Here is a 17364-nt window from a genome sequence, read left to right as displayed (position 1 = left end):
TTCTCTTCTTTCCTAATGCCACGGCCCTTTCATACAGTTCCTCATGGAGGGGTGATCACCCAACAATAAAATTTTGTTCATTTCTACTTCATTAACTAAGTTTCTACTGTTGTCAATTGGCCCACACTTGTGAATGGATCATTAGTCCCCCCAAAGTGTTCGCCGCCCACAGGTTGAGAACTGCTGCTGTAAACTAAGAGGAGTTTTTCTTAAGATATAGTTCAGCACTTTGTTAGGCGCATAAGTCATTTTGTTATGGTTTTTAGGTGCTGTCGAGTGGGTTTAGGCTCATAGCAACTCTGCGTACAATACAATGAAACACTGCCCCATTCTGTGCCATTCTCACAGTGGTCCTTTGCTTGCGCTCACGGCTGCATCTATTCCATCTTATAGGGGCTGCCTAAATTTTGATGCCCTTCTGCTGTACCAACATTTGTGTCTTCCTATAGGACAATGTTTCTCAAACATCCTAATTCCATGGCCATTTCATACAGTTCCTGGTGTAGTAGTGGACCCCAATCATAAAATTATATTCTTTGCTATTTCATAACTGTAATTCTGCTATTGTTATGAATCAGAGCATCACTGTAACAGGGTGTTTCTACACACTCCCCCACCCGAAAGTGTTCGCGACGCAAGGTTGAGAACCCTGGTGTAAACTGAGAAGAGTTTCTATTAAGATCTACTTCAGCATATTGTTAAACACATAAGTCCTGATGTTATGGTTATTAAATCCCATCGAGTGGGTTTTGGCTCATTGCATCTCTATGCACAATATAATGAAACGCTGCCCAGACCTGTGCCATCTTGACAGTGGTTCTTTGCTAGTCCTCATTGTTGGAGCCAATATTGTAACCATATTTTGGGGTGCTGGCTCTTATTTGTTGCCTTTCTACTCTACCAAGATTTGCATCTTCCTCTAGGGCAGTGGTCCTCAACCTTCCTTTTGCCACGACCCTTTCATACTGTACCTCATATAGTGGTGACTGCTAAATCATAAAATTATTTCCATTGCTACTTCATAACTCTAATTTTTCTACTGTAATGACTGGGCCACCACTATGAAAGGGTCGTTAATCCCCCAAAGGGCTCATCACCCACAAGTTGAGAACCACTGTATTAAACTAATAGGAGTTTCTCTTAAGGTCTACTTCCGCATATTGTAAGAAACACAAGTCATGTTGTTTTGTTGTTAGGTGCTGTCGAGTGGGTTTGACTCATAGCAACTCTATGCTCAATATAATGTAATGCTGACCATCTTGTGCCATCTTCACAGTGTTCCCTTAGCTGTGCTCACTATTGCAGCGACTGCTATTCCAATAATTCGGGCTGACTATATTTTGCGGCCCTTCAACTGCATCAAGATTTGTGTCTTCCTGAAGGACTGTGGTTTTCAACATTACTAATGCCATTACCCTTTCATACAGTTGCTCATGTAGTCTTGACCCCCAACCAAAAATTATTTTGTTGCTACTTCACAACGTAACTTTGCTACAGTAATAAATTGGGCCACAGCTATGAAAAGGTTGTTTGGCCCCCTAAGAGGTCATGACCCACAGGTTGAGGACCACTGCTCTAACTAAGAGGAGTTTCTCTTAAAGTCTACTTCAGCATATTGTTAGAAACACAAGTACTGTTGTTATTGTTGTTGGGTACTGTTGAGAGGGTTTTGCTCATAGCCACTCTATGCACAATGCAATGAAACGCTGCCCCTCCTCTGCAATACTCACAGTGCTTTATTTGCTGGTGCTCATTATTGCAGCCACTGTGCATATCCATCTTATTCGGGCTGGCTCTCATTTGCTGCCCTTTTACTGTACCATGAACCCTTCATACAGTTTCTCATGTAGTGTTGAGCCCACAAATGTAAAATTATTTTCATTGCTCCTTCATAACTGTAATTTTGCTACTGTTATGAATTGGGTCATGCCTATGTGAGGGTCACTTGACCCCCCAAAGAATTTACAACTAACAAGGTGAGAACCGCTGCTCTAAGCTAAGAGGAGTTTCTCTCAAGGTCTAGTTCAGTATATTGTTAGATGCATGAGTCCCCTTATTGTTGTTCGGGCCGTCGAGTGGGTTTTAGCTCATAGCAACTCCATGCACAATATAATGAAACCCTGGCTAGTCTTGCGCCATTCTCACAGTGTTTCTTGCTTGTGCTCACTGTTGCAGCCACAGAGCTAATCCATCTTGCTGGGGACTGCCTCTCTTTTGCTGCCCTTTTCCAAGTTTTGTGTCTTTCTCTAGGGCAGTGGTTATCAACCTTCCTAATGTCAGAACCCTTTAATACCATTCCTCATGTAGTGGTGACCCCAATCATAAAAGTAATTTCATTGCTACTTTATAAATCTTATTTTGCTCATGTTATGAATGGGCCACACCTGTGAGTGTCGTTCAACCTCCAAAATGGTTGTGACAGAGTTTGAAAATTGCTGCTCTAAAAGAGAAGTGTTTCTATGAAGATGTAGTTCAGCACATTTTGAGAAGCACACGTCCTGTTATTATTTTTAGGTGCCTTCGAGTGGGTTTTGTTTCACAGCAAACCTGTGTACAATATAATGAAACACTGGTCAGGCCTGTGCCATCCTCACAGTGGTTCTTTGCTTGTAATCATTGGTACAGCCATTGTGCAACTCAATCTTGTTGGGGCTTCCTCTCTTTGGCTACCCGTCTACTGTTCTTGTGTCTTCGTCTAGGGTGGTGGTTCTCAACCTATTTCTATGACCCTTCCATATATTTCCCAATGTGTAGTGGTGGTCCACAAATCATAATTTTTTTCTACTGCTATTTCATAATTATAATTTTGCTACTGTTATGAATCCATCCACCGCTGTGAAAGGGTCGATCGACCAACCAATGTGGTCACGACCCACAACTTGATAACTATTTCTCTAAACTATGAGCAGTTTCTCCTATGGTCTAGTTGAGCATATTGTTAGATGCACGAGTCCTGCTCTTACTGTTGTTAGGGGCTGTCGAGTGGGTTTGGCTCATAGCAACTCTATGCAAAATATCATGAAATGCTGTCCTGTCCTCTGCCATGCTCACAGTTTTCATTTGCTTTCACTCATTGTTGCAGTCACTGTGCTAATCCATCTTTTAGGGGACTGACTCTCATTCGCTGACCTTCTACTCTACCAAAGTTTTTTTTCTTCCTCTAGAGCAGTGGTTCTCATCCTTCTGAATGCCACGACCTTTTCAGACTGTTCCTCATGTGACTCCCCAGTGATAAAATCATTTTAATTGCTTCTTCATAACTTTAATTTTGCTACAGTTATTTACTTGGCCACCCCTGTGAAAAGGTTGTGTCCCCAAAGGGGTCGTGACCCATAGGTTCAGAACAACTGCTCTAAACTAAGTGGAGTTTTCTTAAGATATAGTTAGGCACATTGTTAAATGCACAAGTCCTGTTGTTATTATTTTTAGGTGCCCTGGAGTGGTTTTCGGTTCATAGCAACCCTGTGAACAATATGATGAAATGCTGCCCAGGCTTTGGACAGCCTCTCAGTGGAACTTAGCTTGAGCTCATTGTTGCAGCCACTGTGCAAATCAATTTTCTGGGCTTACTCTCTTTTGCTGCCTTTCTACTGTACTTGTGTCTTCCTCTAGAACAGTGGTTCTTAACCTTCCTATTTCCACGATCCTTCCGTACACTTCCCAATGTGTAGTGGTGGTCCCCAAATCATAATTTTTCTATTACTGTTTCATAAATGTATTTTCTATTGTTATGAATCTGGCCACCGTTGTGAAAGTGTCTTTGACCAACCTTGGTGGTCAGGACTCAGAGGTTGTGCACCACTGCTCTAAACTAAGAGTAGTTTATCTCATGGTCTAGTTCAGCATATTGTTAGATGCACAAGTCCTGTTCTTATTGTTGTTAGGGGCTGTCGAGTGGGTTTGGCTCATAGCAACTCTATGCACAATAATATGAAACACTGTCCCATCCTATGCCATCCTCGCAGTTTTCATTTGCCGTCGCTCATTTTTCCAGTCAATGTTCTAATCTACCTTTTAGGGGACTGCCTCTTGTTTGCTGCCCTTCTACTCTACAAAGATTTCTTTCTTCCTTTAGAGCAGTGGTTCTCAACCTTTCGAATGCCACGACCTTTTTAGACTGTACTTCATGTATTGGTGATCCTCCAGTAATAAAATCATTTTCATTGCAACTTCATTACTTTAATTTTGCTACAGTTTTGAACTGGGCCACGCCTGTGACAAGGTCGTTTTTTCCCCAAAGGGGTTGCAAACCACAGGTTTAGACTTGCTTCTCTAAATTAAGTGGAGTTTTCTTACGATATAGGTAGCCACAGTGATCGACACACAAGTCCTGTTGTTAATTTTAGGTGCCAAGGAGTGGGTTTCGGTTCATCTGCACCCCTACGCACAATATAATGAAACGTTGCGTTGGCTTGTGCCATCGTCACAGTAGTTCTTTGCTTCTGCTCATTGTTGCCGTAACTCTGCTAATCAATCTTGTAGGGGCTCCCTCTCTTTTGCTGCCCTTCTACTGTACTTCTTTCTTCTTCTAGGACAGTGGTTCTCAACCTTCCTCTTTCCACCACCCTTCCATAAACATCCCAATGTGTAATGGTGGTCCCCAAATCATAAAATATTTTCTATTGCTACTTCATAACTGTGATTTTGTAATTGGTATGAATCTGGACACCACTGAGAAAGGGTCATTCAACCAACAAAGTGGTCATGACTCAGGTTGAGAACTGCCGCTCTAAATGAAGAGTAGTTTATCCTGTGGTGTAGTTCAGGCCATTGTTAGATGCACGAGTCATGTTCTGATTGTTGTTAGTGGCTGTCGAGTGGGTTTGGCTGAAAGCAACTCTTTTCACAATATCATGAAACGCTGTCCCATCCTCACACTTTTCTTTTGCTTTTGCTCATTGTTGCACTCACTGTGCTGATCCATCTTTTTATGGCCTCCCTGTCGTTTGCTGACCTTCTATTCTACCAAGATTTCTTTCTTCCATTACAGCAGTGGTTCTCAACCTTCTGAAAGCCATGACGTTTTCAGACTGTTCCTCATGTACTGCCGACCCCGGTCATAAATTTATTTTCATTGCAACTTCATAATAGTAATTGTGTTACAGTTTTGAACTTGGCCACCCTTGTGAAAAGGCAATTTGTCCAACCCAAAGTGGTCACGACCCACAGGTTCAGAACTGCTGCTGTAAACTAAGTGAAGTTTCGCTTCAGATAGATTTAGACACATTGTTAGATGCATAAATCCTGTTGTTATTATTTTTATGTGTCCTGGATTGGGTTTCTGTCCATAGCAACCCTGTGAACAATATAATGAAACGTTGCCCCGGTTTCTGACATCCTTGAAATGGTTCTTTGCATATGCTCAATGTTGCAGCCACTGTGCTAATAAATCTTGCAGGGGCTTGCTCTTTTTTGCTGCCCTTTTACTGTACTTGTGTCTTCCTCTAGAACAGTGGTTCTCAACCTTCCTGTTTCCACAATCCTTCCATACCCTTCCCAATGTGCAGTGCTGGTCCCCCAAACATAATTTTTTCTATTGCTATTTCAAAATTTTAAATTTGCCACTGTTATGAATCAGGCCATCCCTTTGAAAGGGTTGTTCGACCAAACAAAGTGGTCTAGACACACAGGTTGAGAACCGTTGGTCAAAAAAAAGTGTAGTTTCTCCTATGATCTAGTTCAGAATTTTGTGAAGTGCACAAGACCTGTTCTTATTGTTGTTAGGGGCTGTCAAGTGGGGTTGGCTCAAAGCAACTCTATGCACAATATCATGAAATGCTGTCCAGTCCTCTGCCATCCTCAGTATTTTCTTTTGCTTTCACTCATTTTTGCATTCACTGTGTTGATCCATCTTCTTGGGAACTGCCTCTCATTTGCTGACCTTCTACTCTACTGATATTTCATTCTTCCTCTAATGCATTGCTTCTCAACCTTCTGAATGCCACGACCTTTTCAGACTGTTCCTCATGTATTGGTGAACCCCAGTCATAAAATTATTTTCATTGCTACTTCGTAACTAATTTTGCTATAGTTTTGAATTTGGCCACCCCTGTGAAAAGATCATTTGTCCCACCCCACCCCCCACCCAAAGGGGCCGCGACACAGAGGTTCATAACTGCTCCTCTAAATTAAGTGCAGTATTACTTAAGTTATAGTTAAGCACATTTTTAGATATACAAGTCCTGTTATTATTTTTAGGTGTCCTGGCGTGGGTTTTGGTTCATATTAACTGTGCACGATATAATGAAACACTGCCTGGGCTTGTGCCATACTCACAGTCGTTTTTGGCTTGTGCTCATTGGTACAGCCACTGTGCAAATCAATCTTGTTTGGGCTTCCTCTCTTTTGCTGCCCTTCTACTGTACTTGTGTCTTCCTATAGGACAGTGATTTTCAACCTTCCTATTTCCATGATGCTTCCATAAACTTCCCAATATGTAGTGGCGGTCCCCAAATCATAAATGTTTTTCTATTGCTATTTCATAACTGTAAGTTTGCTACTGTTATGAATCCGGCCACCCCTGTGAAAGGGTCAATCGACCACGCGAAGTGGTCATGACACACAGCTTGAGAACCGCTGCTTTAATCTAAGAGTTGTTTCTCTTATGGTCTAGTTCAGCATATTGTGAGACACAAGCGTCCTGTTCTTATTGCTGTTAGGGGCTGTCGAGTAGGGTTGGCTTATAGAAACTCTATGTGCAATATCATGAAACACTGTCCCGTCTTCTGCCATCCTCACAGTTTTCTTTTGCTTTCGCTCATTGTTGAAGTCACTGTGCTAATCCATCTTCTTGGGGACTGCCTCTTGTTTTAGGACCTTCTACTCTACCAAGGTCTCTTTCTTTCTCTAGAGAAGTGGTTCTCAACCTTCCGAATGACACGAACTTTTCAGACTGTTCCTCATGTATTGGTGAGCACCCAGTCATAAATTTATTTTCATTGCTACTTCATATCTGTAATTTTGCTACAGTTATGTACTGGGCCACCCCTGTGAAAAGGTCATTTTTACCTCCAAAATTGTCGCAAGCCACAAGTTCAGAACAACTGCACTAAACTAAGTGTAGTTTTTCTTAGGATATATTTAGGCACGTTTTTAGATGCACAAGTCCTGTTGTTGTTATTATTTTTAGGTGACCTGGATTGGGTTTCGGTTCATAGCAACCCTGTGCACAATGTAATGAAATGTTGCCCCGGCTTCTGACATCCTAGCAATGGTTCTTTGCTTATGTTCATTGTTACACCCACTGTGGTAATCAATCTTGTGGGGACTTGCTCTCTTTTGCTGCCCTTTTACTTTACCTGTCTTCCTCTAGGATAGTGGTTCTTAACCTTCCTATTTCCACAACCCTTCCATACACTTCCCAATGAACAGTGGTGGTTCCCCAAACATAAAAATTTCTCAATTTCTATTTCATAACTGTAATTTTGTTACTGCTATGAATCCGGCCACCCCTGTAAATGGGTTGTTCGAGCAAACAAAGTGATCTAGACACACTGGTGGCAACCACTGCTCTAAAATAAGAGTAGTTTCTCCTATGGTCTAGTTCAGCATATTGCGAAATGCAAGAGCCGTTCTTATTGTTGTTAGGGGCTGTCGAGTGGCACTGGCTCTAAGCAACTCTATACACAATATGATGAAACTTTGTCCCATCCTCTGCCATCCTCACAGTTTTCTTTTGCTGTCTCTCATTGTTGCAGTCACTGTGCTAATCCATAGTCTTTGGGCCTGCCTCTCAGTTGCTGATCTTCTACTCTACTGAGATATCATTCTTCCTCTAATGCAGTGCTTCTCAACCTTCTGAATGTCACGACCTTTTCAGACTCTTCCTCATGTATTGGTGAACCCCCAGTCATAAAATTATTTTCATTGCTATTTCATAACTGTAATTTGCTACAGTTCTGTACTGGACCAACCCTGTGAAAATGTTGTTTTTTCCCCCCAAAAGTGTCACGAGGCACAGGTTCAGAACTGTTGCTCTAAAGTAAGTGGAGTTTTTCTTAAGATATACTGAGGCACGTTCCTAGATGCACAAGTCTTGTTGATACTATTTTAGGTGACCTGGAGTGGGTTTCAGTTCATAGCAATCCTGTGCACAATATAATGAAACGCTGCCCTGGCTTGTTCCATGTCACAGTGGTTCTTTGCTTGCACTCATTGTTGTAGCCACTGTGCTAATCAATCTGTTGGGGTTTCCTCTCTTTTGCTGCCCATCTACTGTACTTGTGTCTTCCTCTAGAACAGCAGTTCTCAACCTTCCATTTTCACAACCCTTCCATACACTTCTGAATGTGTAGTGGTCATCACCAAATAATCAATTTTTCTACCGCTATTTCATAACTGCATTTTGCCACTGTTATGAATTCATACTCCCCTCTGTAAGGGTCGTTCAACTAACCAAAGTGGTCATGACTCACAGGTTAAGAACTGCTGCTCTAAACTAAGTGGGGTTTTTCTTAAGATATAGTAAGGCACATAGTTAGACGCACACAAGTCCTGTTGCTATTATTTTTTAGGTGACCTGGAGTGGGTTTGAGTGATTAGGACCACTGTGCACAATATAATGAAACACTGCCCTGGCTTGTGCCATCCTCACAGTGGTTCCTTGCTTGTGCCATAGTTGAAGCCACTGTGCTAATCAATCTTGTATGGGCTTCCTCTGTTTTAATGCCCTTCTACTGTACTTGTGTCTTCCTCTAGGACAGTGGTTCTTAACCTTTCTATTTCTACGACCCTTGCATATACTTCCCAATGGGTAGTGGTGGTTCCCAAATCATAAGTGTTTTTCTATTGCTATTTCATACCTGTAACTTTGCTACTGTTATAAATCCGTCCACCCCTGTGAAAGGGTCATTCGACCAACCAAATTGGTGAGGACTCACAGGTTGAGAACTGCTGCTCTAAACTAAGAGTAGTTTCCCTATGGTCTAGTTCAGCATATTATTAGATGCAGGAGTCCTGTTCTTATTGTTGTTAGGGGCTGTCGAGTGGGTTTGGCTCATAGGAACTCTATGCACTATATCATGAAATGCTGTCCCGTCCTCTGCCATGCTCACAGTTTTCATTTGCTTTCATTCATTGTTGCAGTCACTGTGCTAATCCACCTTTTTCGGGACTGCCTCCTGTTTGTTAACCTTCTACTCTACCACATTTCTTTCTTCTCCTAGAGCAGCAGTTCTCAACCTTCTGAATGCAATGGTTATTCAGAGTGTTCCGCATGTATTGATGAACTCCAAGTCAGAAAATTATTTTCACTGCTTTATAGAATGTAATTTTGCTACAGTTTTGGACTTAGCCATGCCTGTGAAAAGATCGTTTGTCCCTCCAAATGGTCACACCCCACACGTTCAGAACTGGTGCTCTAAACTAAGTGGAGTTCTTCTTAAGATATAGTTAAGCACATTGTTAGATGCACAAGTCCTGTTGTTATTATTTTAGGTACCCTGGAGTGAGTTTAGGTTCATAGGAACCCTGTGCACAATATAATGAAAGTCTGCCAAGGCCTGTGCCATCCTCACAGTGGTTCCTTATTTGCGCTCATTGTTGCAGCCACTGTGCTAATCAATCTTGTAGGGGCTTCCTCTCTTTTGCTGCCCTTCTACTGCACTTGTGTCTTCCTCTAGGACAATGGTTTTCAACCTTCCTAATTCCATGACACTTCCATACACTTCGAAATCTATAGTGGTGGTCCCCAAATCATCAGATTTTTTCTATTGCTATTTCATTACTGTAAGTGTTCTACTGTTATGAATCCGGCCACCCCTGTGAAAGGGTCATTTGAACAACCAAAGTGGTTACAACTCACAGGTTGAGAAACACTATTCTAAACTAAGTGTTGTTTCTCCTATGGTCTAGTTCAGCATACTGTGAGACACAAGAGTCCTGTTCTTATTGTTGTTAGGGGCTGTCGAGTGGGTTTGGCTCATATCAACTCTATGCGCGATATCATGAAATGCTGTCCCGTCCTCTGTCATGTTCACAGTTTTCATTTGCTTTTGCTCATTGTTGCAGTCACTGCGCTAATCCATCTTCTTGGGGATTGCCTCTCGTTTGCTGACCTTCTAATCTCCCAAGGTTTCTTTCTTGCTCTAGAGAAGTGGCTGTCAAACTTCTGAAAGCCATGACTTTTTCCGACTGCTCTCATGTATTGGTGACGTCCTAGTTTAAAATTCTTTTCATTGCTACTTCATAACTGTAATTTTGCTACAGTTTTGAACTGGGCCAGCACTGCGAAAAGGTCATTTGCCCTCATAGCAGTTGCGACTCACAGGTTTGGAACTGCTGCTCTAAACTAAGTGGAGTATTTCATAAGATATATTTAGGAACATTGTTAGATGCACAAGTCCTGTTGTTATCATTTTTAGGTCTCCAGAAGTGGATGTCGGTTTATAGCAGCTCCGTGCACATTATATTGAAAACTGCCCAGGCTTGTTCCATCCTCGCAGTGGTTCTTTGTTTGCACTCATTGTTGCTACCACTGTGTTAATCACTCTTGCAGAGGCTTCCTCTCTTTTGCTGCCCTTCTACTGTATTGTGTTTTCCACTAGGACAGTGGTTCTCAACATTCCTATTTCCAGCACCCTTCTATTTACTTTCCAATGTGTAGTGGCGGTCCCCAAATCATAAATTATTTTCTATTGCTATTTCATAGCTGTAATTTTGCTATTGTTATGGATCAGGCCACCCTTGTCAAAGGATCATTTGATCAACCAAATTGGTCATGACTCTCATGTTGAGAACAGCTGCTCTAAACTATGTGTAGTTTCTCCAAAGATCTAGTTTAGCATATTGTTAGACATATGAGTTCTATTGTTGTTAGAGGCTGTCGACTGGATTTGGACATAGCAATTCTATGCACAATATCATGAAATGCTGTTACATCCTATGCCATCCTCACAGTTTTCTTCTGCTTTCGCTCATTAATTCATTCACTGTGCTAATCCATCCTTTTGTGGACAGCCTTATGTTTGCTGACCTTCTACTCTACCAAGACTTCTTTCTTCCTCTAGAGAAGTAGTTCTCAACCTCCTGAATGCTACGACCTTTTCAGACTGTTCCTCCTGTATTGCTGACCCCCCCAGTCGTAAAATTATTTTCATTGCAACTTTATAACAGTAATTTTGCTATGGTTTTGAACTGGGTAACCCCTGTGAATAGGTCGTTTTACCCCCCAAGTGGTCGCGATCCACAGGTTCAGAACTGCTGGTCTAAACTAAGTAGAGATTTTCTTAAGATATAGTTAGGCACATTGTTAGATGCACACGTCCTTTTGTTATTATTTTCAGGTGCCTTGGAGTGGGTTTCGGTCCATAGCAACTCTTTACACAATATAATGAAACGCTGTCCAGCTTGTGCCATCCTCGCAGTGGTTGTTTGCTTGCGCTCATTGTTGCAGCCACTGTGCAAATCAATCTTTTTGGGAATTCCTCTCTTTTGCTGCCTTTCTACTGCACTAGTTTCTTCCACTAGGACAGTGGTTCTCAACCTTCCGATTTCCAACACCATTCCATATACTTCCTAATGTGTACTGGTCGTCCCCAAATCTTTAATTTTTTTTCCTACTGCTACTTCATAACTGTAAATTTGTAAATTTTATGAATCTGGACACCACTGTGAATGGGTCGTTTGGCCAATGAAGTGGTCACGACACCCAGGTTGAGAACCGCTGCTCTAAACTAAGAGTAGTTTACCTATGGTCTAGTTCAGCATATTGTTATACACACCAGTCCTGTTCTTATTGTTGTTAGGGGCTGTCGAGTGGGTTTGGCTGAGAGCAACTCTATGTACAATATCATGAAACGCTGTCCCGTCCTCTGCCATCCTCACAGTTTGCTTTTGCTTTTGCTCATTGTTGCACTCACTGTGCTAATCCATGTTTTGGGGGACTACCTGTCACTTGCTGACCTTCTGGTGTACCAAGATTTCTTTCTTCCTCTAGAGCAGTGGTTCTTAATTTCCTGAATGCCACGACCTTTTCAGATTGTTCTTCATGTATTGCTGACCCCCCAGTCCTAAAATTATTTTCATTGCAACTTCATAACTCTAATTTTGCTACAGTTTTAAACTCGGCCACCCTTGTGAAAATGTCCTTTGTCCCCACAAAGTGGTCGCGACCCACTGTTTCAGAACTACTATTCTAAACTAAGTGGAATTTTTCTTAAGATATAGTTAGGCACATTGTTAGATGCAGACGTCCTGTTGTTATTATTTTTAGGTGGCCTGGAGTGGGTTTTGGTCCATAGCAACTCTGTAAACAATATAATGAAACGTTGCCATGGCTTGTGCCATCCTTTCAGTGGTTCCTTGAACCACTGTGCTAATTGTTTTAGCCACTGTGCTAATCAATCTTGTAGGAGCTTGCTCCCTTTTGCTGCTCTTTTACTATACTTATGTTGTCTTCTAGGATACTGGTTCTCAACCTTGCTATTTCCATGACCCTTCCATACACTTCCCAATGTATAGTGGTGGTCCCCAAAACATAAAATTTTTTCTATTGCTATTTCATAAGTGTGAGTTTGCTACTGTTATGAATCCAGCCACCCCTGTGAAAGGGTCATTTGAAAAAACAAAGTGGTCTAGATTCACAGGTTGAGAACTGCTGCTCTAAACTAAGATTGGTTTCTCCTATTGTCTAGTTAAGCATATTGTGAGATGCACGAGTCCTGTTCTTATTGTTGTTAGGGGCTGTCGAATGGGTTGGCTCATAGCAACTTTATTCACCATATCATGGAACGCTGTCAAGTCCTCTCCATTCTCACACTTTCTTTTGCTTTCGCTCATTGTTGCACTCACTGTGCTAATCTATCTTCAGGGGACTGCCTCTCATTTGCTGACCTTCTCCTCTCCTGAGATTTATTTCTTCCTCTAGAGCAGTGGTTCTCAACCTTCTGAATGCCATGACCTTTTCAGAGGGTTCCTCATGTATTTTTGACCCCTAAGTAATAAAATTATTTTCACTGTTACTTCATAACTGCAATTTTGCTACAGTTTTGAATTGGACCACTACTGTGAAAGTTCGTTTATTCCCCCAAAAGGGTCCAAGACCTACAGGTTTATAACATCTGCTCTAAACTATGTGGAGTTTTCCTTAAGAGATAGTTAGGCACATTTTTAGATGCACAAGTCCTGTTGTTATTATTTTTAGGTGCCCTGGAGTGGGTTTCAGTCCATAGTAACCCTGTGGAAAAGATAATGAAAAACTGCTCAGGCTTGTCCCATCCTCGCAGTGGTTGTTTGCTTATGCTTATTGTTGCAGTCACTGTGCAAATCAATCTTGTTGGGGCTTCCTCTCTTTTGCTGCCCTTCTACTTTTCTTGTGGTTTCCGCTAGGATAGTGGTACCCAACCTTCCTATTTCCACAACCCTTCCCTACATTCCCCAATGTGTAATGGTGGTCCCCCAAATATAACTTTTTTCTATCACTATTTCCTAACTGTAAGTTTGCTACTGTTATGAATCCGGCCACCCTTGTGAAAGGGTCATTCGAGCAAACAAAGTTATCTAGACTCACAGGTTGAGAACCGCTACTCTAAACCAAGAGTAGTTTCTCCTATGGTCTAGTTAAGCATATTGTGAGACACACGTGTCCTGTTATTATTTTTGTTAGGGTCTGTCAAGTGGGGTTGGCTCATAGAAACTCTATGCACAAGATCATGAAACACTGTCTTGTCCTCTGCCATCCTCAGTTTTCTTTTGCTTTCGCTCATTGTTGCAGTCACTGTGTTAATAATTCATCTTCAGGGGACTGCCTCTCATTTGGTGACCTTCTACCCTACTGAGATTTCTTTCTTCCTCTAGAGCAGTGGTTTTCAACCTTCTGAATGTCACGACCTTTTCAGACTGTTTCTCATATATTGCTGACCCTCAAGTCATAAAATTATTTTCTTTGCTACTTCACAACTGTAATTTTGCTACAGTTTTGAACTAGGTCACCCCTTTGAAAAGGTCGTTTGACCCCCCCCCCCCCCGCCCAAGGGGTTCCGGCCCATAGGTTCAGAATTGCTCTTCTAAACTAAGTGGGGTTTGTCTTAAATATAATTAGGCACATTGTTAGATGCATAAGTCAATTTTAAAATTATTTTTAGGTGCCCTGGAGTGGTTTCTGTTGATCACAACCCCGTGCACAATATACTGAAGTGCTGCCCAGGCTTGTGCATTCCTCGCTGTGCTTCTTTGCTTGCGCTCATTGTTACCTCCACTGTGCTAATCCATCTTATGGGGAATTGCTTCTCATTTGCTGCCCTTCTACTCTACCAAGATTTCTGTTCCCCTAGGGCAGTGGTTCTCAACCTTCCTAATATCACACCAGTTTCATACAATTCCTAATGTAGTCGTGAATGTCCAACTATAAATTTTTTCTTTGCTATTTCATAACTGTAATTTTTCTACTGTTATGCATTGGGCCAAGACTGTGAAAGGGCCATTCGCCCCACACACCGCCTCCCACCCAAAGGTTTTCGGCCCATTGTTTAAGAACTACTGCTCTAAACTAAGAGGTGTTTCTCTTAAGGTCTCTGTCAGTATATTGTTAAAATCACAAATCCCTTGTTATTTGTGTTAGGTGCCCTCGAGTGGGTTTAGGCTCATAGAAACTCTATGCTCAATATAAGGAAACGCTGTCCCCTTTATGCCATCTTCACAGTGGTTCTTTGCTTGCGCTCCTTTTTGCAGCCACTGTGTTAAACCATCATTCTGGGGGCTGTCTCTCGTTTGTTGCCCTTCTCCTGTACCAAGATTTGTGTCTTTCTCTAGGGCAGTGGTTCTCAAATTTTCTAATGCTATGATCCTTTAATACCTTTCCTCGTGTAGTCGTGAATGCTCAGTCATAAAATTATTTTCATTGCTACTTCCTAAACCTAATTTTGCTACAGTTATGGATGGGCCATCCCTGTGAAATTGTTGTTCGACCTCCAAAAGTTTGTGTCTCAGAGTTTGAGAACCGCTGCTCTAAACGAAGAGGTGTTTCAAGTAAGATGTAGTTCAGCACATTTTGTAAAGTACAACCTGTTGTTGTTAGATACCGTGGAGTGGTTTTTATGCATATCAAACCTATGCACAATATATTGGAATGCTGCCTCATACTTACCACCCTACTATGATTTTTTGCTTGCTCTCATTGTGGCAACCACTGTGCTAATCATTCTTGTCAGGTCTGCCTCACTTATGCTGCCCTTGAACTGTACTTGTGTCTTCCTCTAGGTGAGTGGTTCTCAACCTTCTTATTTCCATGTCCTTTTCATAGAGTTCCCAATGTAATCATGATACCCTGATGATAAAATTATTTCCATTGCTATTTCATAACCGTGATGTTGCTACTGTTATGAATTGGGCTATTCCTGTGAAAAGGTCATTTGACCACGCCAAGTGGTCACAACTCACGCGTTGAGAACCGCTGCTCTAAACTAAGGAGTTTCTCTTAAGGTCTAGTTCAGCATATTGTTGGATTCATGAGACCGTTTGTTATTGTTGCTAGGGGTCATCGAGTGTGTTTGGCTCACAACAATTCTATACACAATATAATGAAACGATGCCCCGTCCACTGCCATCCTCATAGTGGTACCTTTGCTAGTGTTCAGTTTTGCAGGCGCTGTGCTAATCCAACTTTTGGGGGCTGCCTCTCGTTTGCTGCCCTTCTACTCTACCCAGGTTTCTGTCTTCCTCTAGGACAGTGGTTCTCAACCTTGCTAATGCCACGACCCTTTCATACCTTTTCTCAGGAGTGCTGACTGCCAAATCATAAAATTATTTCATTGCTACTTCATTACTCTAATTTTTCTACTGTAATGAACGGGCCGCCGCTGTCAAAAGGTCATTTGTCTCCTGAAAGGGGTCACGATCCACAGGTTGAGAAGCGCTGTTCTAAACTAAGAGGAGTTGCTTTAAGGTCTACTTAAGAACAATGTCAGAAGCACAAGTCCTTTTGTTTTTTTGTTAGGTGCTGTTGCGTGGGTTTGACTCATAGCAACTCTATGCAAAATATAATGAAATATGTCCCTTCCTCTGCCATCCTGACAGTGGATCTTTGGTTTCTCCTTACTGTTGCAGCCACTGTGCTATTCCATCTTGTTGGGAGCTGTGTCTCATTTGCTGTCCTTCTACTCTACCAAGACTTCGGTCTTCCTCTAGTGGAGTGGTTCTCAAACTTCCTAATATCATGCCTCTATAATGCAATTCATAATGTAGTCGTGAATATAGAACAATGAAATTATTTTTGTTGTTATTTCATAGCTGTAATTTTGCTACTGGTATGAATTGGGTCACACATGTGAAAGGTTCATTCACCCCTACCACGAAAGTGGTCACGACCCACTGGTTGAGAACCGCTACTCTAAACTAAGAGTATTTTCTCTTAAGGTCTTCTTCCGCATATTGTTAGAAGCACAAATCCTGTTGTTATTGTTTTTAGGTGCCATCATGTGGGTGTTGGCTCATAGCAACTCTATTCACAATATAATGAAACACTGTGCCGTCCTCTACCATCCTCTCAGTGGTTCTTGGCTTGCGCTAACGGTTGCACCCACTGTGATAATACATATTTCTGGGGGCTGCCTCTCTTTTGCTCCCCTTCTACTCTACCAACATTTCTGCCTTCCTTTAGGACGGTAGTTCTCAACCTTCCTAATGCCACAACCCTTTAATACCATTCCTCATATAGTGGTGACCACCCAATCATAAAATTATTGTCATTGCTACTTCATAAATCTAATTTTGCTACTTTTATGAATGCGCCACCCCTTTGAAAGTGCCTTTTGACCCACAACAAGGTTCATAACCCAGAGTTTGAGAACCGCTGTTCTAAATGAAGATTTGTTTCTTTTTTTAATTTTATTTTTTAATGAATCTTTTTATTGGGGCTCATACAACTTTCATCACAATCCATACATACACCAATTGAGCAAAGCACCCTTATACATTTGTTGCCCTCGTCATTCTCAAATTTGCCTTCCACTTGTGTTCCTGGAACCAGCTCGGTTTCCTTTTTTTCCAGCTCTCCCCTTCCCCCTGCTCCCCTAATAGTTTATAAATAATTATTTTATCGTATCTTACATTGCTCGGCGTGTCCCGTCACCCACCTCCCCATTGCCCATCTCCCAGAGAGAAGGTTACACATAGATCTCCAAGATCGGTTCTCCCTTTATGCACCTCCCTCCCTTCTGATGTCGCCCCTCCCACCGCTGGTCTGTCCTAGATTCCCTGTGTTTCCAGATCCCTACTGCACCGCTGTACATCCTCTGGTATAATCAGGTCCACAAGGTAGAATTGGGGTCATGATAATTGGGAGGGGAGGAAGCGTTCAAGAACTAGAGGAAGGTTTTGAGTTTCATTGTTGCTACACTGAACCCTGAGTGACTCATCTCCTCCCCGCTA

The sequence above is a fragment of the Tenrec ecaudatus genome, chromosome 15 (genome assembly GCF_050624435.1).
Source record: "Tenrec ecaudatus isolate mTenEca1 chromosome 15, mTenEca1.hap1, whole genome shotgun sequence".
Taxonomy (NCBI): domain Eukaryota; kingdom Metazoa; phylum Chordata; class Mammalia; order Afrosoricida; family Tenrecidae; genus Tenrec; species Tenrec ecaudatus.
The sequence above is the reverse complement of the archived record's forward strand: the minus strand, read 5'-3'. Positions refer to the sequence as shown.